General features: G+C 31.5%; 6 non-coding genes across 6 annotated transcripts; all 6 read left to right on the top strand.

Annotated features, from left to right (window-relative positions):
• Positions 1 to 638: 638 nt before the first annotated feature.
• Trnay-gua (transfer RNA tyrosine (anticodon GUA)) lies at positions 639 to 724 on the top strand. Its single transcript is given in 2 exon segments — positions 639 to 675; positions 689 to 724. It is a non-coding gene; the product is annotated as a tRNA-Tyr (tRNA).
• A 1663-nt stretch (positions 725 to 2387) lies between these two features.
• Trnay-gua (transfer RNA tyrosine (anticodon GUA)) lies at positions 2388 to 2473 on the top strand. The gene is given in 2 exon segments: positions 2388 to 2424; positions 2438 to 2473. It is a non-coding gene; the product is annotated as a tRNA-Tyr (tRNA).
• Positions 2474 to 6574: 4101 nt separating this feature from the next.
• Positions 6575 to 6660, top strand: Trnay-gua (transfer RNA tyrosine (anticodon GUA)). The gene is given in 2 exon segments: positions 6575 to 6611; positions 6625 to 6660. It is a non-coding gene; the product is annotated as a tRNA-Tyr (tRNA).
• A 4763-nt stretch (positions 6661 to 11423) lies between these two features.
• On the top strand, positions 11424 to 11509 carry Trnay-gua (transfer RNA tyrosine (anticodon GUA)). Its single transcript is given in 2 exon segments — positions 11424 to 11460; positions 11474 to 11509. It is a non-coding gene; the product is annotated as a tRNA-Tyr (tRNA).
• Positions 11510 to 22843: 11334 nt separating this feature from the next.
• Positions 22844 to 22930, top strand: Trnay-gua (transfer RNA tyrosine (anticodon GUA)). Its single transcript is given in 2 exon segments — positions 22844 to 22880; positions 22894 to 22930. It is a non-coding gene; the product is annotated as a tRNA-Tyr (tRNA).
• A 3676-nt stretch (positions 22931 to 26606) lies between these two features.
• Positions 26607 to 26692, top strand: Trnay-gua (transfer RNA tyrosine (anticodon GUA)). Its single transcript is given in 2 exon segments — positions 26607 to 26643; positions 26657 to 26692. It is a non-coding gene; the product is annotated as a tRNA-Tyr (tRNA).

The raw sequence follows: 26692 nt of genomic DNA on the forward strand, positions 1-26692 counted from the left end.
AAAAGTGCAATCTGATTGGTCGGGAATCCTATCCTAAATTCCTAAACGGCTCAAAAGTTATAAATAGAGCAATAGTCCTTTATTTGTAACAACTAAATACAACGCCCACTAAAGTTGCTAAGGCGCGATAATTTAAAATTGAGCATAAAGCATCAAAACTGAATTTTAGTAAGTTTCTATTTAGGAAAGACTCCTAAATCACATTGGTATATGTATTAAAATTTTAATTAGCAACTTTCCTTGAATGAGAGCTGACGTACTTCATGTTAACTTTTAATCCTAAATTACACGAATTGTAGACCAAAGAATTCAAACTTGATAAAAGCGTATATATAGCTTGATATAGCTACCTGACAGAATGTTAATCCCGTATATCTTAATTACTCTGTTTCTATATAACACAAGTTAAATGATATGCGCATTGAAAAGAATTATCATACGTATTTGATTCTTTAAATGTTTATATAAAATATGCTTACTTATAATACTAACAAATAGAAAAACGATAAATGTTATAATGTAATTGTACCGTAAATGTCAATTTGATGATTAGTAAACCTGATATTTACCACCGATATAATTTCATTATATATACTGCAAATAGTAATTTCGTTTAGTAATTTCGTGTAACTAACAATCCCGTGATAGCTCAGTTGGTAGAGCGGAGGACTGTAGTGGTTATACCGTCATCCTTAGGTCACTGGTTCGAATCCGGTTCGCGGGACTTTCTTTTTGTAATTGTCTATAATTCGTGTGAGCTGGCAAATGGGAACCATATCCAGCTTTTTAAGGAACTGCACTTATGTGTTACATTATAGGCTTAATGTCAGTCGTAAAACACAATCATCTGCACATGCTTCCAATTCAAAATTATATCATGTTGAATACTGTTTAAGCTGGTGTTAGTGATGTGGACGACAGCTTGCATTTTTCTCTACCATCTATGAACAATCTTTGCCATTAATGTTTATAAACGAATGACTATGAAGATAGCAATCAATGTTTATGAAAAAATTCCACTTTATGTCAATTGTATATTATGGCTAAAAGCATTGTAATGCTTACTTGCTAAATAAATGGTGCTGTTATTGTTGTTGTTCTTGTTCTTGAAAAAAATACAACTTCACAACGGTCGCATGCAGTAAAACATTAGCATCACAACCGAATCTTTAGAATACCAAATATTAATTATCAAAGATTAATTAAAGTTCTGAAAGGCTTAAAAACATTACAACCTTTTTATACTGTACTAGTATGTGTGTGTATTGTAACATAAATGCTTATAGTAATAACTTTCTGACGAAAACCAAAATGGCAACTACTATATCTACCACGTGTCACAATTATGATTACACCTGGAAAATATTTTCCTTTTAAAAAGACGGGGGAATAAACGCATCAGATTATTAAGATTTGTAGTAAATTTTATTGCTTTCAGTTCAGTTTGAATATTTATCCTGTAAAAGTTTAAACACGAGCAGTAGAAATACGCCAGAAAAAATAAAAACGTTATTGGTTCCTTATACCGTGACAGTAATGTAATGCAAGATTTTTTTTTCTGTCAGATGTTTTTGCTTAATGCTGTCGATCATATCACAGAACTGGTAATAAATTCATTCCAAATGGTACATCAAACCTAGCTGAACAAATCATAACTGTCATTTATGTCATCGTTCGGACTTATTACGAGTTCATATATCTTAATCGCCAAAACATATTTCAGACAGATCGTTTCTCTGTAAATGTATCCCCATATTAGCTGATAAGATAATAAGTAATGTATTCACAAATGAATAATAATGATTATAAGTTGTTTTTTTTATCTCCGACAAATTATTCAGAATTGAAAAATTTCATTGCTAGGACTGGCAAAGGTGTTTAATTCTGCTTAAGTCGGTGCTACGGAGCGTAGTCCATAACTCGTATTTATCACTGCTATTCATCAGCAATCTCAGTCAAATTAAGCCTACATCATTGTCAAATTTGGTGTGTTAGACTACCTTTAGGTTTCCATTTTATCTATTTTTGTCACAACAACATTCTTTCAATTTTGGACCTTCTTTAGTCAGCCCGTGTGTGGTTTGCCTTGTGCCCTGTCCTAATTTTGTTTGGTGTCCTGCTGGTCTCCTTGTCGGTACAAATAAGATACAGCTTAATAGGATCAAACTTATTTGTTAATTGGTAAAAACATGAGCATTTATTACACATATAACATAACTTGTATTATTTTTTCTAATTGCTTGACGAACATTACGATAATTGTAATCTAATAATAGTAACAAGAGTGAAAATGATTAATTTATGCAACTGACAGTTTGATCAATTAGTTAACGATAAACTTTCCATTTATATTTATATCAAAAATAAAAATATAATACTTTGTCTGCCCCGTGATAGCTCAGTTGGTAGAGCGGAGGACTGTAGTGGTAATTCTGTCATCCTTAGGTCACTGGTTCGAATCCGGTTCGCGGGACTTTCATTTTGGGAATCTCTAACGCAGGTGAGCTGGCACACTCATTCTTTTACTTGGGGACCATACCCTGCTTGAAGGAATGGCACTAACGTGTTCTATAATAACAACCGTAAAAAAAACTGTGCATGTTTCCATATTTTAAAATTTTACCATAACCAAGCCATGTTTCAATGTTGATAGCTGCTTAAGCCAGTGTTAGGGATTTGGACGACGACTGCTTGCATTTTTTGTACCATCTATGAACAAGCATAATCTATGAACAAGCTAAATGAAATAGAGTCTGCAGCATTTTTAATTTTGCCGTTTTATAATATTTTACTAATGGAATAGAGAAAAACAGAAATAGAGCATGTTTCACAGCTGAAGAAAGTAGCGCTGAATGTGCTGTAATGTGTCGTTAAGGTAGGACAATTTAAACGAAATAGTATTTTGACTTTCATGCAAAATACTTAATTACTTGCTTTTCAGTGGATTCTTGATTTATCCGTGAAAATTATATTTGATTATTTCAAGGTGAAAATTATCAAAATATAATTTCACACTTTTCAAAGATGAGACTACTTTTTTAAGATTTTCCCCATGCAGTACCTCAGTTTTATTATTGTTGACAATTCTGACATTGTCAGGGCTGTTTAGAGAAAAGCAAAGCTGAATTTGATATATAACTTAAATTTCAAAAGTAATAAAAAGAAGAAAACTTACTTCAATTCATTCAAATTACCAATCACCAAATATCATCTCTAAATTTTTGTTTCATGTTTACAGTCTGAAAAAAACAATTCCTTCGACATGCAAAACTGCTCGATAACATTTGGGCATATTTAAGTATCCTACGAGCAATAACTGCCTAATTACTACCTAAGTCCATGTGTTCCAATTTCATAGCCGCTTTTTGAATGTTTACACATCTGTCAACACTTATTAATTGTCTGCAATAATCCTCAAAAAAGTTTTCTTTCTTCTTAAAAGGTGTATGACTAACAAATCCAAATGATATCCCCTGAATCAAACACAATTATTTTCGTCCCATAGAATACACAACTTTTAAAAATGGCGGCCGTTTACATTTTAAGTCTAGAGTCAAGTCTAATATAAATTCGCCGTAAATAACAGAAATATGGATGGATGGTTTGACGTTTTTTCCGAATAGAGTTCTGACATTGTCAGGGCTGTTTAGAGAAAAACAAAGCTGAATTTGATATATAACTGAAATTTCAAAAGTAATAAAAAGAAGAAAACTTACTTCAATTCATTCAAATTACCAATCACGTTTTTTCCAAATAGAATTCTGACATTGTCAGGGCTGTTTAGAGAAAAGCAAAGCTGAGTTTGATATATAACAGAAATTTCAAAAGTAATAAAAAGAAGAAAACTTACTTCAATTCATTCAAATTGCCAATCACCAAATATCATCTCTAAATTTTGTTTTTACAGGCTGAAAAATACAATTCCTACATCATGCAAAACTGCTCTTGATGGCATTTTGGCATATTGAAGTATCCTACGAGCAATTACTGCCTAATTACTTGAAAAGCAATGACAGACATCAGCCCGAAGAATAAGTAAATAACCCAGCGTTCGTAAGTTCGTAAGGAAGCCTTTCAAAAATTCCATGCTTTCCAAGTTCATAGCCGCTTTTTGAATGTTTACAATCTGTTAACACTTATTAATTGTCTGCAATAATCCTCAAAAAAGTTTTCTTTCTTCTTAAAAGGTGTAAGACTAACAAATCCAAATGATATCCCCTGAATCAAACACAATTATTTTCGTCCCATAGAATACACAACTTTTAAAAAAGAGTCAAGTCTAATATAAATTCGCCGTAAATAACAGAAATATGGATGGATGGTTTGACGTTTTTTTCCAAATAGAATTGTTTGTTTTTATTATTAAAATAAGCGATCTCTCATATTATTTGAATAAAATAAATAATATCATCACAATTTAACGTTGATTGTCGAACTTATTTTTCAGCCCAAGACTTCTTGTATTTTATGAGAAATTCGACTTATAGAGAGGCTACCAATGGGGAAAACAGATTTTAATATTAAAGTTAATATCAAAGTAATTTCGTTTTAATTTGTTTTTAAGCATAAAATAAAAAGAAAATTTGTTTGTTTGTTGTGTAAGATGCAATTTTATTTTATCTCGTGAACTTTAAAAACAGTATTCTCAATCTAGGCTACGCCAATCGTGAGAATACTGTTATTAAAGCTCACTCGATGAAATAAAATTTCATCTTACACACAAAGATTGATTAAAGTTCTGCAAAGGCTTTAAAAGCATTACAACATTATTTTTTCTTTAAAATTATACAGTAACATCATGTATGGGTTTTTGTAACAGAAATGCTAACTGTAATAAATATCTGAATGACATTTCATGATTGCATGACGTTCAAGACGGCAACTACTGAATCTGACACGAGACGAAATCATGATTTCATTTAAAAAATATTTTCCTTTTAAAAAAGACAAAAATATTACACCTTATTATTAAGATTTAAAGTATATTTATTGCTTTCAGTTCTGTTTGTTAATTTTAATATGTTTCCTGTCGAAAGTTAAAACATGAGCAGTAGAAATACGCAAAATAGAAAAAATAACGTCCTTGGTTCCTCGTGGTTCTTTCCAATAACGTGACAGTCATCATCTCTTTGCAATCAATTTATGTATAACAAGATTTTGCAAGACTTTTTCTGTCAGAAGATTTCGCTTAATGTTGTCGATCATATCACAGAACTGGTAATAAATCCATTCCAAATGGTACATCAAACCTAGCTGAACAAACCATAACTGTCATTTATGTCATCGTTCGGACTTCGAGTTAATATATCTTAATCACCAAAATATACTTAAGATAGATCGTTTCCCTGTTTATGTATCTCAATATCAACTAATACGATATCTGTAATATCTTCACAAAGGAAGAATAAAAAATTCTTCATCATTGACAAATTATTCAGAATTTAAAAAATTCATTGCTAAATATTATTAAAAAAAAGAACAAAAACAACAAGATTAACAAGGAAGGGCGGCGTCAAATGAACGCAACCCCACACGACCCAGCAACATAGGATCACCGGCAAGGAGACCAGCAGGACTTAGACTGCCAAATATATTTCGTTCTGCGTAAGCCGGTGCTAGGGAGAGTAGACGTTAGCTTGTATTTATCACTGCCATCAATCAGCAGACTCAATCAAATTAAACCTGCAGCATTGTCATATTTAATGTATTAAGCTACCTTTAGGTTTCCATTTTATCTTTTTTTTATTATTACAATAGCGTTAAATCTTCAATTTTGTCTTTTTGGGCGTTCGTTATGGATTCCGGTTTTCTCTATGTTCCAGTTCACACGATCAGAGATATTATGTGTCCGATTATTCAGAGATAGGGAGTATTTCAGCACGGCACTCTTGTTGTGTTATGATATTTTTATTTCAATCAAATATATTTTTACTTTGTTGGGTAAGTTGTTAGGTTGTTTTGCTTGCCTTTAAATTTGCCTTTTATCATCTGTCTGTGATAAGCAGGTTGTCTTTTCCAAATGCCATTTTCTTTAATTTTAATTGTTATCTCCTTTGGACACAAACACAAACATTATTTCACTTAAAATGTCACAGTGAAGGGTTCATCAACACATCTATGGATGTTTCCAAATTTTAAGAATGCCGGAAAATCTGAACGCCAAAATTATAAATTGTCGCAGGCAGGGCATCGACGGTAGCTTGCAATACCGGTATCACTAACGTTCATGAACAGGCTAAATCAAATTGAGCCTGCAACTTTATGAAATTTTCTGTGTTTGGTTTTTTAGGGATACTTAAAAAAACAAAAACAAAACAAACGTAACAAACTAACTTGTTGTTATCATCAATTACTAACACAATAAATGTATAAGGAATCAACTTAATAGGATCAAATTTATAAATATAAGCATATTATATACATATAACATCATTTGTATTATTACTGGTAATCTTATAATAGTAATAAGAGTGAAAATAATTAATTTATTCATAACGAATATGTTAATGACACTTTGATGAATTGGTTAACAATACATTTTCTTCTGATACAAATAAAGTAAACCTATGTCTGCCCCGTGATAGCTCAGTTGGTAGAGCGGAGGACTGTAGTGGTAATTCTGTCATCCTTAGGTCACTGGTTCGAATCCGGTTCGCGGGACTCTTATTTTTATTATTTCGTTTAACATTAAAATATAGCACTTTAAACACTACAAAAATCGAAAAAAATATACTTATTTTCTATTCATCTAACTTTTTTATATTTCTAATATGAAAATCTTTCTTTGTTTGGGTCGTCAGACCAAACAAATAATGGTAGCGAAATTTCAGACCCCGATGTGCTTATTTGCAAATACCGAAAGTAGTGCAAACTCCTCAAAGCGGTTACTTCCCTTAATATGTAAACTAAAGCCGAAAAATTAAGGGGAGTTCACTGCGTAAAGATTGCCAAATGACAGGCGCATTAATTTCCAGCTTTCTCGGGGGGGGGGGATAGTTCCCAAATGGTCGAAGATTTCTAATTTTGTGTTATTCTTTATAGATATACACGTACATGCTTATATTAAGCTCCATGATTATTTACATCAGTGTTAAACAACAGTTTTACCGTGAACAAAATATCGCGAAATTAATAAGGGTTACAAACCCTAATTTAGAATAGTGTGGTTTTCTTCAGGCCATTAACATATAACTTCACCGTGATCGAGAGTTTACACGCTCGCTTAGGAAGCGAGAGGTCTGGAGTTCAAATCCCAGTTAAGGCAACTTTTTTGTTTAATTGTCAAATAAACATTGAATTGAATAACAGTGTTGCAATAGGTCTTTACTACAGTTTAGCATTGGTGGCACTTTACAAAAACAAATTGGTTTATAATCTCACAACATTCACCTTTCTGACATTCTGACACCTATACAAATTCAGCGCCTTCTGTGCTTTGATTTTTATACGTTATCGACTCGTTTATTTAGTAAATATGTTCAATACAAGTCATTAAGTAATATGTTCTAAAAAAGACAATTGCAGGCTCAGACTAATCGAGTCTATAAATTAGTGTTTCACTGGTTATAAACGATGTAACCACCCTGCACTCTAGCAACGGTTTTTACCGTTACATGTCAAGTCTATGTTCAATATTATATGTTTTCTGATTAAGTTCTTTAAAGATCTCTGGAAAATCTTTTATGTAGAACTTATTAATGCTGAAAAACTTCTCGATCTTTATGAATTTATCATATCTTATGACATTAATTTAGGCATTAAAGTTAATCAGTTGATACGAGGAAACATTTACAGAAATTTGTCTTAAATATGGTTTGGGTAATTAAGATACATTGTATATGAATTCTTAATAAGTCTGCAAGTTTGATTTGTTTAGCTAGTTTTGTTGTACAGTTTAAGGCGATTTATTACCAGTTCTATGATAGTATCGCGAGCATTAAGCGAAAACATATAACAGAAAAAAGTCTCTCTTCTTTTGTTATATGAAATCTTATTGTAATGTCAAGTCCACTTAAGTCTGCAGCATTATCAAATTTGGCGTGTTAGTCTTACTTCAGGTTTCGATTTTATGTAATTTTTGTTACAATAGCGTTAATTCTTCTATTATGTCTTTTTGTGCGTCCTTCAGGAATTCCGCCCGTACATAAAAAAACACAGCTTAATAGGATCAAACTTATTTGTAAAATGGTACAAAAATATGAGCATTCATTATACATAGTATAGATCTATATATAGGGAGAGAAACATTTGTAATTCAACAAACTGACTTTAGTATTGAACATAATGACATGAGCATCCAAAAGTCAGTCATATATTAAACATAATAACATGAGCAAACATAGTTCAGTCATCTTCAAACATAATAACATCATATATTAATAGCATTAACAACCAAAGGTCAATGATATTTTTATACATGATAACATGACAAACCAATGTACAATATTACACCGGAAATAATAACGGGAACAATCATACATTAGAAATAACAACATGACTAACCAATGCAAAATGATACATCAAAAATAACACTAGAACCAATCAATGGATGACACAATAGACATAACAACAGGAACAACCAAGTATGACTGATAAATTAGTGTAATAACATAAAATATTGCCTATAAATACGAATGCTAAAAAAAGACTCCCTTAAAAGTACAGTGTATTTAAAAATGAGACATTATTATCAGAAAACTTTAGAGATGATGTAAGACGTCATACGTACGTCGGTATTCCATACTATTTTCATTTTACATTATAAGAAACCATGGATTGCATATGCTTGAGCTGGCATACAAATTATTTTACTTGAGAACCTTACCATACTTTGACGAATGGCACTAACGTGTTCCATGATAACCGGCGTAAAAAAACCGGTGGATGTTTCCAAATTTAAAATTTTATCATTACCATGTTTAAATGTTGAATGATGCTTAAGCTGGTGTTAGCGGTGTCGATGGCTTCTTGCATTTTTGTACCATCTATGAACAAGCACCATCTATGAACAAGCTATATCAAATCGAGCCTGCAACATTGTCTTCTTTGCCGTTTAATGGATTTAGAGCATGCTAGATGTTTTACAGCTTAAGAAAGTAGCGCTGATTGTTGGTAATGTGTCGTTGAGGTAATAAAATGTAAACTAAGTAGTATTTTTACTTCCATACAAAATAATGATTCACTATAAATATACTTATTGCCAACAAAGAAAAAGAAGCAAAAACAGTTCATCTTGACGGAAAATAAGTATTCTTTAGAAACTGCAACAAGAAACCAAAAATGATTGCATTTCTGAGGCATAATGGCCCTTAAAACAACAATTTCTTTCAGACTTAAATTAATTGAGTATATGCATGAGCTTTACTAACTCTTTAACACCTTTATTCTATTCCCTTTTAAGAAGAGACAAATTAATTAGATATAAAATCTATGTACAATAGTGTTTTGTGTTTCTGGTTCCATTTTACAACAATCTCTGGAAGATCTTTTTTGTAGAACTTATTAATTCATAGAACCTTTTCGACATGAATGAATTTATCACATTTTTTACCAAATCATATATTAAACACAAGCGATACTTGATAAATTCATACGACATAACAATGGATAGAAAATTATGTTAGTTTTTAAGATATATCAATATTTATAAAGATTTTTTGACAGGTTATATGGGCCTATATAAATGGCCATTTATAGATACATAAAATATATTTTTTTCTTTTAAAAACACCAAAAAAAAATGTATTATTAAGATTTAAAGTACATTTGTTGCTTTCAGTTCGATTTGAATTTGAGTACGTTTCCTGTAAAAAGTTCAAACACGAGCAGTATAAATACGCCAGAAAAAATAACGTCATTGGTTCCTTATATCGTGACAGTTATCATCTCTTTGCAATCAATTTATGTATAACACAAATTTTGCAAGACTTTTTCTGTCAGAAGTTTTCGCTTAATGTTGTCGATCATATCACAGAACTGGTAATAAATCCATTCCAAATGGTACATCAAACCTAGCTGAACAAATCATAACTGTCATTTATGTCATCGTTCGGACTTACGAGTTCATATATCTTAATCACCCAAACATACTTAAGACAGATCGTTTCTCTGTAAATTAATCACAATATCAGCTGATAAGATATCTGTAATATCTTCACAATGGAAGAATAATATATTCTTCATCATCGACAAATTATTCAGAATTGAAAAATTCATTGCTAAAAATTATATAAAAAACACAACACGACCAACAAGGAAGGGCGGCGTTCAATGAACGCAACCGCACACGACCCAGCAACATAGGACCACCGGCAAGGAGCCTAGCAAGACCAAGACTGCCAAAGATATTTCATTCTGCGTAAGCCGGTGCTATGGAGCGTAGACGTTAGATTGTATTTATCACTGCCATCCATTAGCAGACTTAATCAAATTAAACCTGCAGCATTGTCATATTAAATGTGTTAAGCTACCTTTAGGTTGCCAGTTTATCTTCTTTTATTACAATAGCGTTAAATCTTCAATTTTGTCGTTTTGGGCGTTCTTTAGGAGGAATTCCAGTTTTCTCTATGTTCCAGCTCACACGATCAGAGATATTATTTGTCCGATTCTTCAGAGATAGGGAGTATTTCAGCACGGCACTTTTGTTGTGTTATGACATTTTTATTTCAATCAAATATATTTTCACTTCTTTGTTGGGTAGGTTGTTATGTTGTTTTGCTTGCCTTTAAATTTGTCTTTTATCTATTATACTGTCTGTGATAAGCAGGTTGCCCTTTCCAATTCCATTTCTTTAATTTTAATTGTTTTCTCCTTTGGGCACAAACGCAAACATAATTTTACTTTAAATGTCACAGTGAAGGTTTCATCAACACATCTGTGGATATTTCCAAATTTTAAGAAAGCCTTAAAATCTAAACGCCAAAATTATAGATTGTAGACGGTACCTTGCATTTATCACTACCGTTCATGAACAGTCTAAATCAAATTGAGCCTGCAACTTTATGAAATTTGCTGTTTGGGGTTTCTTTAGGGATACTGTTTTTCTCTATTTTATTCCTTTTTGACTGAGTTTGTTCATTGACCGTAAAGTAGCTCATTTTCTCAAAAAATTGTCTGGTGTATATTTGATAAAACATGAAAACTATAAGGAAAAAAATAAAAAGATAAAAAACAAAAATCAAACGTTCAAAACTAACTTGTTATTATCAAATACTAACAAAATAAATGTATAAAGGAATAAACTTAATAGGATCAAATTTATTAATTATATTAGCATTTATTATACATATAACATCATTTGTAGTATAACTGGTAATTAATTTATTCATAACGAGTATGTTAATGACAGTTTGATGGATTGGTTAATGATACATTTTCTTCTGATACAAATAAAGTAGAAAGAACATTAGTATACTTTGTGTGCCCCCGTGATAGCTGAGTTGGTAGAGCGGAGGACTGTAGTGGTAATTCTGTCATCCTTAGGTCACTGGTTCGAATCCGGTTCGCGGGACTCCTATTTTTATTATTTCGTTTTACATTAAAATATAGCGTTATAAACACTACAAAATTCGAAAAATAAACTTATTTTCTATTCATCTTACTTTTTTATATTGCTAATATGAATATCTATGAAGAGAATTTTATTCGTTATCGACTGGTTTTTGTTTTGTAAATATGTTCAATACAAGTCATTAAGTAATATGTTCTAAAAAAGACAATTGCAGGCTCAGACTAATCGGGTCTATACATTAGTTTCACTGGTAAAACGATGTAACCACCCTACCCTCTATCACCGGTTTTACCCTTACATATCAAGTCTACGTTCAATATTATATGTTTTATGATTAAGTCCTTTAAAGATCTCTGGAAAATCTTTTATGTAGAACTGTTTATTGCTGAGAAACTTGCCGATCTTGATGAATTGATCATCTTTTATGACATGTCATATTTCAGGCATTGGAGAGATTTAATCAGTTGGTACGTACGGGGGAAGGTTTACAAAAAAATTTACAAAAAATTGTCTTAAATACGGTTTGGGTAATTAAGATTATAATAGTTCTTAATAGTCTACAAGTTTGATATAAATGACAGTTCATGTTTGTTCAGCTAGTTTTTTTGTACCATTTAAGGCAATTTATAACAAGTTCTAGGATTGTTATCGCCAGCATTAAGGAAACATATATAAGAAACTGTATCGCATTTCTTGTTATATGAAAACATTATTGTGAAGTAGTGTTGACTGTCATGGGTACTTTTTGTAAAATTATGAAAATAGACTTTTTAGAATAAACTTGTAATAAACAACATAATTCAGCTGACAAAAGTAAAAACAAGAGGGTCATGAAGGCCCTGAGTCGCTCACCAGGAAACAACTGCTTTTTCAGTGTTAGAAATTAATCCATTGTCAATATTTTCTAATTTCTAACTAGTTAAATTTGAGCATAGAATATCTTTAAACAATAATTTGAAGAAATGCCATGACCTGGGGCAATTTAAGCTTTAGCTTAAAAACGGGTCCGATCAAATTACTAGTAATATGAGCAAACTTGATAAAAGACTACCTAAGATTAGTAAGAATTCTACAGACAAAAGTTTGGTGATATCCATCCCATTATTTATTAATTCTAGCTTTAGTTGCCCTAAAAGAGGCCAATCAAATTAATATGAGCAAACTTGATAAAAGACTACCTAAGAATACTACAAACGGAATTTGGTGCTCATCTATCAATTATTTCAGTAGGAGATGATGTTCAAAGGTTTATCTATTTTTAGCTTTAGTTGCCCTAAAAGGGGCTAATCAAATTAATATGATCAAACTTGATAAAAGACTACCTAAGAATGCTACAAACAGAATTTGGTGCTAATCTATCAATTATTTTAGTAGGAAATGATGTTTAAAAGTTTTTCTCTTTTTTAGCTTTAGTGGCCCTAAAGGGGCCAATCAAATTAATATGAGCAACTTGAAAAAGCTACCTAAGAATACTACAGAATTCTATAAATTAGTTCTGTAGAAGTAGACGTTTAAAGGTATTTTCTATATTTAGCTTAAGTGGCCCCTAAAAGGTGCCAATCAAATTAATATGAGCAAACTTGATATAAGACTATCCAAGAATGCTACAGACAATGTTTGGTGATCATCCATCAATTAGTTCCGTAAAAGGAGATGTTTAAATGTATTTCCATTTTAGCTTTAGCAGCTCTTTAAAAGGGCCAATCAAATTAATATGAGAAAACTTGATAAAAGACTACCTAAGAATGCTACAGACAAAGTTTGGTGATCATTATCAATAAGTTCTGTAGAAGCAGATGTTTAAAGGTATTTCTATTTTTAGCTTTAGCAGTCCCTAAAATGGGCCAATCAAATAATAAAATAATATGAGCAAACCTGATAAAAGACTATCCAAAAATGCTACAGGCAAAATTTGGTGATCATCCATCTATTAATTCTGTAGAAGAAGTTGTCTAAATGTTTTTCTATTTTGAGCTCTAGAGACTCCTAAAAGGGGCCAATCAAATTAATATGAGCTAACTTGATAAAAGACTACCTAAGAATGCTACAGACAAAGTTTGGTGATCATCCATAAAAAAGTTCTGTAGAAATAGACGTTTAAAGGTATTTCTATTTTTAACTTTAGCGGTCCCTTAAAGGGGCCAATCAAATTAATATGAGCAAACTTGATAAAAGAACTACCCAAGAATGCTGCAGACAAAGTTTGGTGATCATTCATCCATTAGTGCTGTAGAAGAAGATGTCTTAAGGTTTTTTTTCTATTTTTAGCCCTAGAAACCCCTAAAACGGGCCAATCAAATTAATATGAGCAAACTTGATAAAAAAATACTACCTAAGATTGCTACAGACAAAGTTTGGTGATTATCCATCAATCAATGCTATAGTAGAAGATGTTTAAAGGTTTTTCTATTTTAGCTCTGTTGACTCCTAAAAGGAGACAATTGAAATGGCATGAGCAAATTTCAGTGTGATTGTCACAAGGATTCTACAGACCAAATTTGAAGTAAATCTGCCCAGCAGTTTCAGCGAAGAAGACGATTGTTGACGCATGACGACGGACTGACGGACGCCGGAGCATCCATCTTTGGTACTAATAGCTCACCCTGAGCCTTCGGTTCTGGAGAGCTAAGAAAAGGATGCAGGATTGCTGACATGATTGTATCTGTTCTTGAGCATTCCTTTCTCACATTTATATTCTTTAGACGACTGATCCATTTCTTGTCATTGGTAATCTAAATTAATACATAAAGTTTGATTCATTGATAAATGAAAATAGTATTAAACAAAGTTTGTTTTATTTGATTTTTCAGCTCATCAACACAATTTAGGTCATATTTGGGCCGAAACAGGAAATATGATTTTGTCTACCTACGGTTGTTACAAACTTAAAGCAGCACCAAGGGCTAAAACCACCTCATCTGCTGAAGCAAAGAGATGCAAATACTCTAGTCATTTGAACCCATTAGTCGCCTCTTAAGATCACGCAGGGATAAACTTCGACTGCAATTGTGATGCCGAAACACTTAAAGTCAACCTATCAGTAATCAGGGCGATTTAACTAATATCACCGAGGTAGAACGACATTAACTAAAGGCAGTCCAAATTCTACCTAGCCACACATGACCATTGTAACGGACAAAAAAGTGGCCATCAATTTAATCAATGATAACATTAACTGATAAAAAGACCAACAAGGGAGAGAAATTGTAATTCAGCAAACTGATATGTGATCCCATGAGAGGTTATATAACTTGAATCCAAACGTAATAACTGAATAATAATGTATGCGAAATAATGGTAAAAGATGTTGCGTTTTTTGTCAATGAACAGACTCAATTTAACCGGGTCTGCAATTTTCAGTTACATGTATTTTCTTTTTCATTGCCCTCGTCTAACATAGAGTTTATAGAGTTTTCATACTTACAACAGGAGGTAGTGAGAGTTGTGAAACAGCTGTAGACCTTTGTTTGTCCTTCATCTCAATGCTGAACATTGTATTTATCTTTCAAATATGAGATATTAAGTATAGATTTAAAGACATTACATTATTACCGTTTAGGTAATATCTTAAAATTTAAAAAGCTTTATGTCTGAGCAAAAGTAAATCTAAAATTAACAATTAAGGACAAACGTGCATTTTATTCTTACAATCTTTAAATAAAGTGTTCATTTTCACAATGACAAGAAGATTGTTACATATGTATCACAGCTCAATCTAAAATATGACATAGACAATAGTGAATTTCCATAAAATATGACAAAAACAATAGTGAATTTCCATAAAATATGACATAGACAATAGTGAATTTCCATAAAATAATGAACAAAAAACAATAGTGAAATTTCCATAAAATATGACAAAAATAATAGTGAAATTTCCATAAAAATATGACAAAAAACAAATAGTGAATTTCCATAAAATATGACATAGACATAGTGAATTTAAATAAATATGACAAAAACAATAGTGAATTTCCATAAAAATATGACATAGACAATAGTGAATTTCCATAAAATATGACATAGACAATAGTGAATTTCCATGAAATATGACATAGAAAATAGTGAATTTCCATAAAATATGACAAAAACAATAGTGAATTTCCATAAAATTAGACATAGACAATAGTGAATTTACATAAGATATGATATAGACAATAGTGAGTTTACATAAAATATGACAAAAACAATAGTGAATGTCCATCAAATATGACAAAAACAATAGTGAATTTCCATTGATGCTCACAATATCAGTCCTAGAAATATTATTACATGATGTGTGTATTATTTTGGAGAAAAGCTGATCAGTTCATAGTTGTTACTAAGTCATACAATTATCCATTCCCCAAAACCGCAACCTTTACATCTACCACTTTACTTATATCATGTATAGACATTAGATTTTTTTTATTTACAAGAATGAAATTAATCAACCAATTTGAAGATGTATACGACATTAAAATGATACAATTTCTCCGAAATGTGTTTAAGAAACTATCTTATGAAACTCAAACACAAGAATCACAGAGGGGGGGGGGGGTTAGTGTTTTCCATAAATTATCATTACATTTCCAAATTCTATGAAAGTCACCGTCTCTTTTCAATCATATTTTATATAACAAAATTTTGCACAAAGTTTTGCAAGTTTTTTTTTCTGTCAAAGGTTTCCGCTTAATGCTGTCAAACATATCAAAGAACTTTTAATAATTTAATTCAGAAATGGTACATCAAACCTAACTCATTTATGTCATCGTTCGGACTTATGAATTCATATATCTTAATCTCCCAAACATACTTAAAGCAAATCACCTTTCTCTAAATGTTTTGCCATATCAGCTGATTTGTTAAGTCTGATGCCTTCAAAATTTACGGGTCATAAATTATCAGTTACTTTAAAATGTTCAGTGGCTTTGTTTCTTTAGATTGATGCAGTAGAACAAACAAGAACTCAATCTTATACCTCTTTTATGAAATTCATTGATAGATTATTAATTTGATCCTGAAATTTCTTTTCATTTGCTTGCATTTTTACAGCTGTAAAAATATGCTCTTGTTATAGAGGAAATTAAGATGTTATCATTATTATTAACATTGGCAAATTCTTCAGAATTAAAAGGTAACATCTCCAAGACTCCAAAGAAGTCCGAACACTTAGTTGTGACTACATAGTAAAGTGACTATCTGCAAAGGCTTTAAAAAAACAATACAACATTTTCCCCTAACATTATGTATGTGTTTTGTAACAGAAATGCTAATAGTAATAAGTATCTGATGAAAACCATACCAATGACATTTTATGACATCCAAGACGACAGCTACTGTATCTACCACGTGACAAAGTCATGATTATACACGAATATTTGCTTAAAAACACACAAAAAATCATCTTATTATTAAGATTTAAAGTACATTTATTGCTTTCAGATCAGTTTGAATTTGAACATGTTTCCTGTAGAAAGTTCAAACACGAGCAGTATAAATACGCCAGAAAAAATAACATCCTTGGTTCCTTATACTGTGACAGTAATGCAATGCAAGACTTTTTCTGTCAGATGTTTTCGCTTAATGCTGTCGATCATATAACAGAACTGGTAATAAATCCATTTCAAATGGTACATCAGACCTAGCTGAACAAATCATAACTGTCATTTATGTCATCGTTCGGACTTATTACGAGTTCATATATCTTAATAGTCCAAACATACTTAAGACAGTGTTTCTCTGTAAATGTATCCCCATATTAGCTGATAAGATATCAGTAATGTATTCACAAATGAATAATAATGATTATAAGTTGTTTTTTTTATCTCCGACAAATTATTCCGAATTGACAAGTATCATTGCAAGGACTGGCAATGGTATTTAATTCTTAAGCCGGTGCTACGGAGCGTAGTCCATGGCTCGTATTTATCACTGCTATTCATCAGCAATCTCAGTCAAATTAAGCCTGCAGCATTATCAAATTTGGTGTGTTAGACTACCTTTAGGTTTCCATTTTATCTATTTTTGTCACAACAACATTCTTTCAATTTTGGGTCTTTATTCAACCCGTATATGCTTTGCCTTGTGCCCTGTCCTACTTTTGTTTGCTGTCCTGCTGGGCTCCTTGTCGGTACAAATAAGATACAGCTTAATAGGATCAAACTTATTTGTTAATTGGTAAAAACATGAGCATTTATTACACATATAACATAACTTGTATTATTTTTTCTTTTTGCTTGACGAACATTACGATAATTGTAATCTAATAATAGTAACAAGAGTGAAAATGATTAATTTATTCAAATAATTATGCAACTGACAGTTTGATCAATGAGTTAACGATAAACTGTCCATTCATATTTATATTAAAAACAAAAATAGTATACCTGTCCTGTGATGCTCAGTTGGTGGAGCGGAGGACTGTAGAGGTAATTCTGTCATCCTTAGGTCACTGGTTCGAATCCGGTTCGCGGGAGTTTGTTTTTGGGAATCTCTAACGCATGTGAGCTGGCACACTCATCCTTTTACTTAGGGACCATACCCTGCTTGAAGGAATGGCACTAACGTGTTCAATGATAACAACCGTAAAAAAACTGTGCATGTTTCTATATTTAAAATTTTACCATAACCATGTTTCAATGTTGAATGCTGCTTAAGTCAGTGTTAGGGGTGTGGACGACTGCTTGCATTTTTTGTACCATCTATGAACAAGCATAATCTATAAACAAGCTAAATAAAATCGAGTCTGCAACATTTTTAATTTTGCCGTTTAATAATATTTTACTAATTGAATAAAAACATGTTTCTCAGCTGAAGAAATTAGCGCTGAATGTGCTGTAATGTGTCGTTAAGGTAGCACATATTAAACGAAGTAGTATTTTGACTTTCATGCAAAATACTTAATTACTATAAATTTATTTTATACTTTTCAGTGAATTATTAATTTATCCGTGAAAATTATATTTGATTATTTCACAGTGAAAATTATCAAAATATAAATTCACACTTTTCAAAGATGAGACTACTTTTTAAAGATTTTTCCCATGCGGTACCTAAATTTTATTATTGTTGACAATTCTGACATTGTCAGGGCTGGTTAGAGAAAAGCAAAGCTGAATTTGATATTTAACTGAAATTTCAAAAGTAATTAAAAAAAACTTACTTCAATTCATTCAAATTACCAATCACCAAATTTCATGTTTACAGTCTGAAAAATACAATTCCTTCCACATGCAAAACTGCTCTTGATGACATTTGGGCATATTTAAGTATCCTACGAGTAATAACTGCCTAATAACTTGAAAAGCAATGACAGACATCAGCCCGAAGAATAAGTAAATAACCCAGCGTTCGTAAGTTTGTAAGGCAGCCTTACAAAAAGTCCATGTGTTCCAATTTCATAGCCGCTTTTTGGATGTTTACACATCTGTCAACACTTATTAATTATCTGCAATAATCCTCAAAAAAGTTTTCTTTCTTCTTAAAAGGTGTATGACTAACAAATCCAAATGATATCCCCTGAATCAAACACAATTATTTTCTTCCAATGGAATACACAAATTTAAAAAATGGCGGCCGTTTACATTTCACAGAGTCAAGTCTAATATAAATTCGCCGTAAGTAACAAAAATATGGATGGATGGTTTGACGTTTTCTCCAAAGAGAATTGTTTGTTTTTATTATTAAAACAAGCGATCTCTCATATTATTTGAATAAAATGAATAATATCATCACCATTTAACGTTGAACATATTTTTTAGCCCAATACTTCTTGTATTTTATGAGAAATTCGACTAATAGAGAGGCTACCAATGGGGAAACAGATTTTAATATTAAAGTTAATATCAAAGTAATTTCGTTTTTATTTGTTTTTAAACATAAAATAAAAAGAAAATTTGTTTGTGAATAAGCCAAATCGAGCCGATGGCAAATTAGTCATGCTGTTTGATGTGGGTTAACAACACGATATGACTTACTTCATAAATATTTACGAGGGGTAAAAAAGTTTCCAAAATGATTCCTTTGTGATGTGTGGGTTAATAATACCATTTCTATTTTTCCGGTTTTTTTTTCTTTAATTGAAAAATGGAAATATATGTACATTGTAGATACGTCAAGAGCAGTTACAGCTTCAGCAAAAATGTTTGATTCGTCAATGTTTGACATATAATTCCAAAAGCCAAACGAGAATATTGACGGTCCGAGCACTTGTGTAAGATGTAATTTCATTTCATCTCGTAAACTTTAAAAACAGTATTCTCTCTCGTGGCTACGCCACTCGTGAGAATACTGTTTTTAAAGCTCACTCGATGAAATAAAATTTCATCTTACACACAAAAAACAAATATCCTCTATATACTCATTGCCAATAAAGTAAAAGAAGCAAAGATAGTTCATCTACATTGTAAATGAGTATTTTTTAGAAACTGAAACAAGATACCAAAAAATTTAAGTTTTTGTGAAATAAAAATGATAGCATTTTTGAGGTGCAATGGACCTTTCAATAACAATCCCTTTCAGACTCAAAATAATTAGCTTTACTTATCAACTCCCTTTTTAAAAAAAGATACTTTGGTTACAAATGACGACTATCTACAAAAGTGTCCTGTGTTTCTGGTTCCATTTTTCAAAATTCTCTGGGAGATCTTTTTTCATAGAACCTTTTCGACATTAATGAATTTATCATATTTTTTACCAAATCATATATTAGGCACTGGCGATATTTAATAAGTTCATACGGGATAACAATTGATAGAAAATTGTATTTAAGTAATTGAGATATATACGAGTATTTAATAGTCATTAAGATTTTTGACATGTTATATGGCCCTATCTCTCGGGCCGTCAAGCGAGAGTTATTTTGCAAAAAACGTTTATATACGGCCATATAACCTGTCAAGAATCTTTATAACGAATTTATAATACAGCAAATATCATTTTTCAGATGGAAACATGAAATACCTTCATAGTTTCACACCAGTCGTGTATTTAGTGTATATGAACGTCATGGTCATATAATAAACGGCAACGATACAAACTTGCAGTATTATAAGAAATCATATTTAAGAAGAAAAAAAAGACAACGAAACTATAATTTAAAAAAATAAACTTTCCAAAAGAACAAATCAAAGGAAAATATTTGATACAGAAGCATTCATGTTCTTCTCTTATGAATTGGTGACATCTTTGTAACCTCGGTAACGGTTTGTTGTTGTTGTTGTTGAGAATTTAGTGTCATTTAACAATGATGATGAGAAAACGCCATTGCGAAACATTTGTGTGATTTTTTCATACCAACAAAAGTCGTGGGCATATTTTAAAACGGTAAAATCTACAAGAGGTACATCAAAACAGTCTAAAATAGAAAAATAAGAAATTCTATGAACGGTGTAGATCTTTGAAATATTGATAGATTCTGTAGCTCTATGTTTGACAAGATTATGATGGATTTACACAAAGCAAGTTAAACGCTACAACTTCTGATGAAATTTGTCCAAATGCAGTTCGATCTTTTCAATAATTAAATCAAAAGCAAAAACATTTCGCGGTGTTTTTAAATATGCTAAAGTCGGTGCTATGGGGCGTGGACAGTCGCTTGTACTTTCCAGAACTGTCCATAAACAGGTTCATTCAAAGCGAGCCTGCAACATTTTCAATTTTGCCGTTTTGGACTTTCTTTAGGTATTCTATTTATTTCTATTTTATTTCTAAATGAGATGAATTTAATTATACCCCTATATTAAACGTTATTTGCTAACAAGAAAACATGTAGAAACTATAAAATAATAAGTTGTTTTGGGCAATTTATTTTTAGACTGATCGCATTAACAAAACTAATGTTCACATAGAATTGGCTTTTTTTCTTTCCTGTTTAAAAAACTTCGTAGATGTTTTTCTAAAAACGTGACCAAGTGTCAACGAAATTCCTCAGTTACAATTAATTGCATACCAGTCATCATAACTAAAACTGTTTAACTCAACACATATCTTTACCATCAATGTTTGCAAACGAATGATTTTGACAATAACAATCAATATTTGCATACGAATCTTTGACGAATGCAGCTTTTAAAATGCTACAACTTCACAAAGCCCGTATACAGTGAAACACTAGCATCACAACTGAATTTTTAGAATACCAAAATATTATCAAAGTTTTATTTAAGTCGTTAAAAGTATTACAACATTTTTTCTTTATAATTATACTGTAACATTATGTGTTTGCCAATAAAAAGAAGTATCTGATGAAAACCATACGAATGAGAAATAATGACCTCCAAGGCGGCAACTACTGCAAAGTCATGATTACATTTGAAGAATATTTTCTTTTTAAAAACACAAAAAACATCTAATTATTAAGATTAAAAGAGTATATATTGCTTTCAGTTCAGTTTGAATTTGAATATGTTTCATGTAGAAAGTTCAAACACGAGCAGAAGAAATAGCGTCATTGGCTCCTCGTGATTCCTCCCAATAACGTGACACTCATCATCTCTTTGCAATCAATTTATGTATAGCAAGATTTTGCAATACTTTTTCTGTCAGAAGTTTTCGCTTAATGCTGTCGATCATATCACAGAACTGGTAATAAATCCATTCCAAATGGTACATCAAACCTAGCTGAACAAATCATAACTGTCATTTATGTCATCGTTCGGACTTATTACGAGTTCATATATCTTAATAGCCCAAACATGCATAAGACAGATCGTTTCTCTGTAAATGTATCCCCATATTAGCTGATATGTTATCAGTAATGTATTCACAAATGAATAATAATGATTATAAGTCTTTTTTCATCTCTAACAAATTATTCCGAATTGAAAAATGTCATTGCTATGACTGGTAAAGGTGTTTAATGCTTAAGTCGGTGCTACGGAGCGTAATCCATATCTGGTATTTACCACTGCTATTTATCAGCAATCCCAGTCATATTAAGCCTGCAACATTGTCAAATTTGGTGTGTTAGATAACCTTTAGGTTTCCATTTTATCTATTTTGTCACAACACCATTCTTTCAATGTTGGCCTTCTTTATTCAACCCGTGTATGCTTTGTCTTGTGCCCTGTCCTACTTTTGTTTGGTGTCTTGCTGGTCTCCTTGCCCGTACAATTAAGATGTAATAGGATCAAACTTATTTGTTAATTGGTAAAACATGAGCATTTACTACACATATAACATAACTTGTATTATTTTTCTAATTGCTTGACGAACATTACGATAATTGTAATCTAATTATAGTAACAAGAATGAAAATGATTAATTTATGCAACTGACAGTTTGATCAATTAGTTAACGATAAACTTTCCATTTATATTTATATCAAAAATAAAAATAAAATACTTTGTCTGCCCCGTGATAGCTCAGTTGGTAGAGCGGAGGACTGTAGTGGTAATTCTGTCATCCTTAGTTCGAATGGTTCGAATCCGGTTCGCGGGACTTTCATTTTGGGAATCTCTCACGCATATGAGCTGGCACACTCATTCTTTTACTTGGGGACCATACCCTGCTTAAAGGAATGGCACTAACGTGTTCTATAATAACAACCGTAAAAAAATGTGCATGTTTCCATATTTTAAATTTTACCATAACCATGTTTCAATGTTGATAGCTGCATAAGCCAGTGTTAGGGGTGTGGACGACTGCTTGCATTTTTTGTACCATCTATTACATCTATGAACAAGCTATGAATGAGCTAAATGAAATAGAGTCTGCAGCATTTTTAACTCTGCCGTTTTATAATATTTTACTAATGGAATAGAGAACAACAGAAATAAAGCATGTTTCACAGCTGAAGAAAGTAGCGCTGAATGTGCTGTAATGTGTTGTTAAGGTAGGACAATTTAAATGAAATAGTATTTTGACTTTCATGCAAAATACTTAATTACTATAGATTTATTTTATGCTTTTCAGTGGATAACTGATTTATCCATAAAAATTATATTTGATTATTTCACAGTGAAAATTATCAAAATATAATTTTACACATTTCAAAGATGAGACTACTTTTTTAAGATTTTCCCCATGCGGTATCTCAGTTGTATTATTGTTGACAATTCTGACATTGTCAGGGCTGTTTAGAGAAATGCAATGCTGCAATTGATATACATATAGTTGATTGTATAACTGAAATTTCAAAAGTAATAAAAAGAAGAAAACTTACTCCAATTCATTCAAATTACCAATCACCAAATATCATCTCTAAATGTTTGTTTCATGTTTACAGTCTGAAAAATACAATTCCTTCGACATGCAGAACTGCTCTTGATGACATTTGGGCATATTTAAGTATCCTACGAGCAATAACTGCCTAATAACGTGAAAAGCAATGACAGACATCAGCCCGAAGAATAAGTAAATAACCCAGCGTTCGTAAGGCAGCCTTTCAAAAAGTCTATGTGTTCCAATTTCATAGCCGCTTTTTGAATGTTTACACATCTGTCAACACTAATTAATTGTCTGCAATAATCCTCAAAAAAAGTTTTCTTTCTTCTTAAAAGGTGTATGACTAACAAATCCAAATGATATCCCCTGAATCAAACACAGTTATTTTCCTCCCATAGAATACACAACTTTTAAAAATGGTCATATTAAAGACAACGAAACTATAATTAAAAAACAACTTTCCAAAAGAACAAATCATAGAAAAATGATATATTTGATACAGACGCATTCATGTTCTTCTCTTATGAATTGATGACATCTTTGCTTGTAACCTCGGTAACGGTTTTTGTTTTTGTTGTTGTTTTGGAGAATTTAGTGACATTTAACAATGATGATGAGAAAATGCCATTGCGAATCACGTTTTCCATAGCAACCAAATTCGTTGGCATATTTTAATATTGTACAATTTATTAAGTTTTCATCAAAACATTGTAAAATAAAAAATATGAAGTTCTATGAACGGTGTATATCTCTGACATTTTGAGATAGATTATGCAGTTCTATTTACGTTTGAAAAGTTTATAATGGAGTAAAATAAAGCGTTAAAACTTTTAATAAAATTTGTCCCTTGAAAATCCTGAATTTTTTATTAGGGATTAAATTAATTTTACCCCAATATTAAACGTTGTTTGATAACAAGAATACATGTAGAATCTATATAATAATTAGTTGTTTTAAAATGATCGCATCAACAAAAATAAATCAAAGATGTACTTCTAAAAACATGACAATGCCACAACTTAATTCCTCAATTACAATTAATTGCATAACAGCCTGTTTAATTCAATATATACGTATATCTCTTTGCCATCAACGTTTGCAAAACGAATGATGTCGATGATTGCAAAAAACTACAACTTCACAAAGTCCGCATGCTGTGAAACATCACTATCACAACCGAATCTTTAGAATACCAAACATTTTATCAAAGATTTATTTAAGTTCTGCAAAGGCTTTAAACGCATTACAACATTATTTTTTCTTTAAAATTATACAGTAACATCATGTATCGGTTTTTGTAACAGAAATGCTAACTGTAATAAGTATCTGAATGACATTTCATGATTGCATGACGTTCAAGACGGCAACTACTGAATCTGACACGAGACCAAATCATGATTTCATTTAAAAAATATTTTCCTTTTAAAAAAGACAAAAATATAACACCTTATTATTAAGATTTAAAGTATATTTATTGCTTTCAGTTCTGTTTGTTAATTTGAATATGTTTCCTGTCGAAAGTTAAAACATGAGCAGTAGAAATACGCAAGAAAAAATAACGTCCTTGGTTCCTCGTGGTTCTTTCCAATAACGTGACAGTCATCATCTCTTTGCAATCAATTTATGTATAACACAAATTTTGCAAGACTTTTTCTGTCAGAAGTTTTCGCTCAATGCTGTCGATCATATCACAGAACTGATAATAAATCCATTCCAAATGGTACATCAACCCTAGCTGAACAAATCATAACTGTCATTTATGTCATCGTTCGGACTTATTACTTATTACTTTACAAAGGAAGAATAAAAAATTCTTCATCATTGACAAATTATTCAGAATTGAAACAAATCATTGCTAAATATTATTAAAAAACAACAGAAAAAACAAGACCAACAAGGAAGGGCGGCGTTTAATGAACGCAACCCCCACACGACCCAGCAAAATAGGACCACCGGCAAGGAGCCCAGCAAGACTAAGACTGCCAAAGATAGTTCATGCTACGTAAGCCGGTGCTATGGAGCGTAGACGTTAGATTGTATTTATCACTGCCATCAATCAGCAGACTCAATCAAATTAAAACCTGCAGCATTGTCATATTTAATGTGTTAGGCTACCTTTAGGTTTCTATTTTATTTTTTTTAATTACAATAGCGTTAAATCTTCAATTTTGTCTTTTTGGGCGTTCTTTAGGGATTCCGGTTTTCTCTATGTTCCAGTTCACAGATCAGAGATGTTATGTGTCCGATTCTTCAGAGATAGGGAGTATTACAGCACAACACTCTTGTTGTGTTATGATATTTTTATTTCAATCAAATATATTTTTACTTCTTTGTTGGGTAAGTTGTTACATTGTTTTGCTTGCCTTTAAAGTTGCCCTTTCCAAATGCCATTTTCTTTAATTCTAATTGTTTTCTCCTTTGGGCACAAACACAAACATTATTACAATTTAAATGTCACAGTGAATGTTTCATCAACACATCTGTGGATATTTCCAAATTTTAAGAATGCCAGAAAATCTGAACGCCGAAATTATAAATTGTCGCAGGAAGGGCGTGGACGGTAGCTTGCAATAGCACTACCGTTCATGAACAGGCTTAATCAAAATGAGCCTTCAACTAAAAAATGAAATTTTCTGTGTTTGGTTTTTTTAGGGATACTTAAAAAAAACAAAAACAAAACAAACGTAACAAACTAACTTGTTGTTATCAACTACTAACAAAATAAATGTATAAAGGAATAAACTTAATAGGATCAAATTTATTAATTATATTAGCATTTATTATACATATAACGTCATTTGTAGTATTACTGGTAATCTAATAATAGTAACAAGAGTGAACATAATTTATTCATAACGAGTATGTTAATGACAGTTTGATGAATTCGTTAACGATACATTTTCTTCTGATACAAATATAGTAAAAACAACACATTTAACACTTTGTCTGCCCCGTGATAGCTCAGTTGGTAGAGCGGAGGACTGTAGTGGTAATTCTGTCATCCTTAGGTCACTGGTTCGAATCCGGTTCGCGGGA

The sequence above is a fragment of the Ruditapes philippinarum genome, unplaced genomic scaffold, assembly GCF_026571515.1.
Source record: "Ruditapes philippinarum isolate M1 unplaced genomic scaffold, ASM2657151v2 ctg8073_1_1_1_1, whole genome shotgun sequence".
NCBI lineage: Eukaryota > Metazoa > Mollusca > Bivalvia > Venerida > Veneridae > Ruditapes > Ruditapes philippinarum.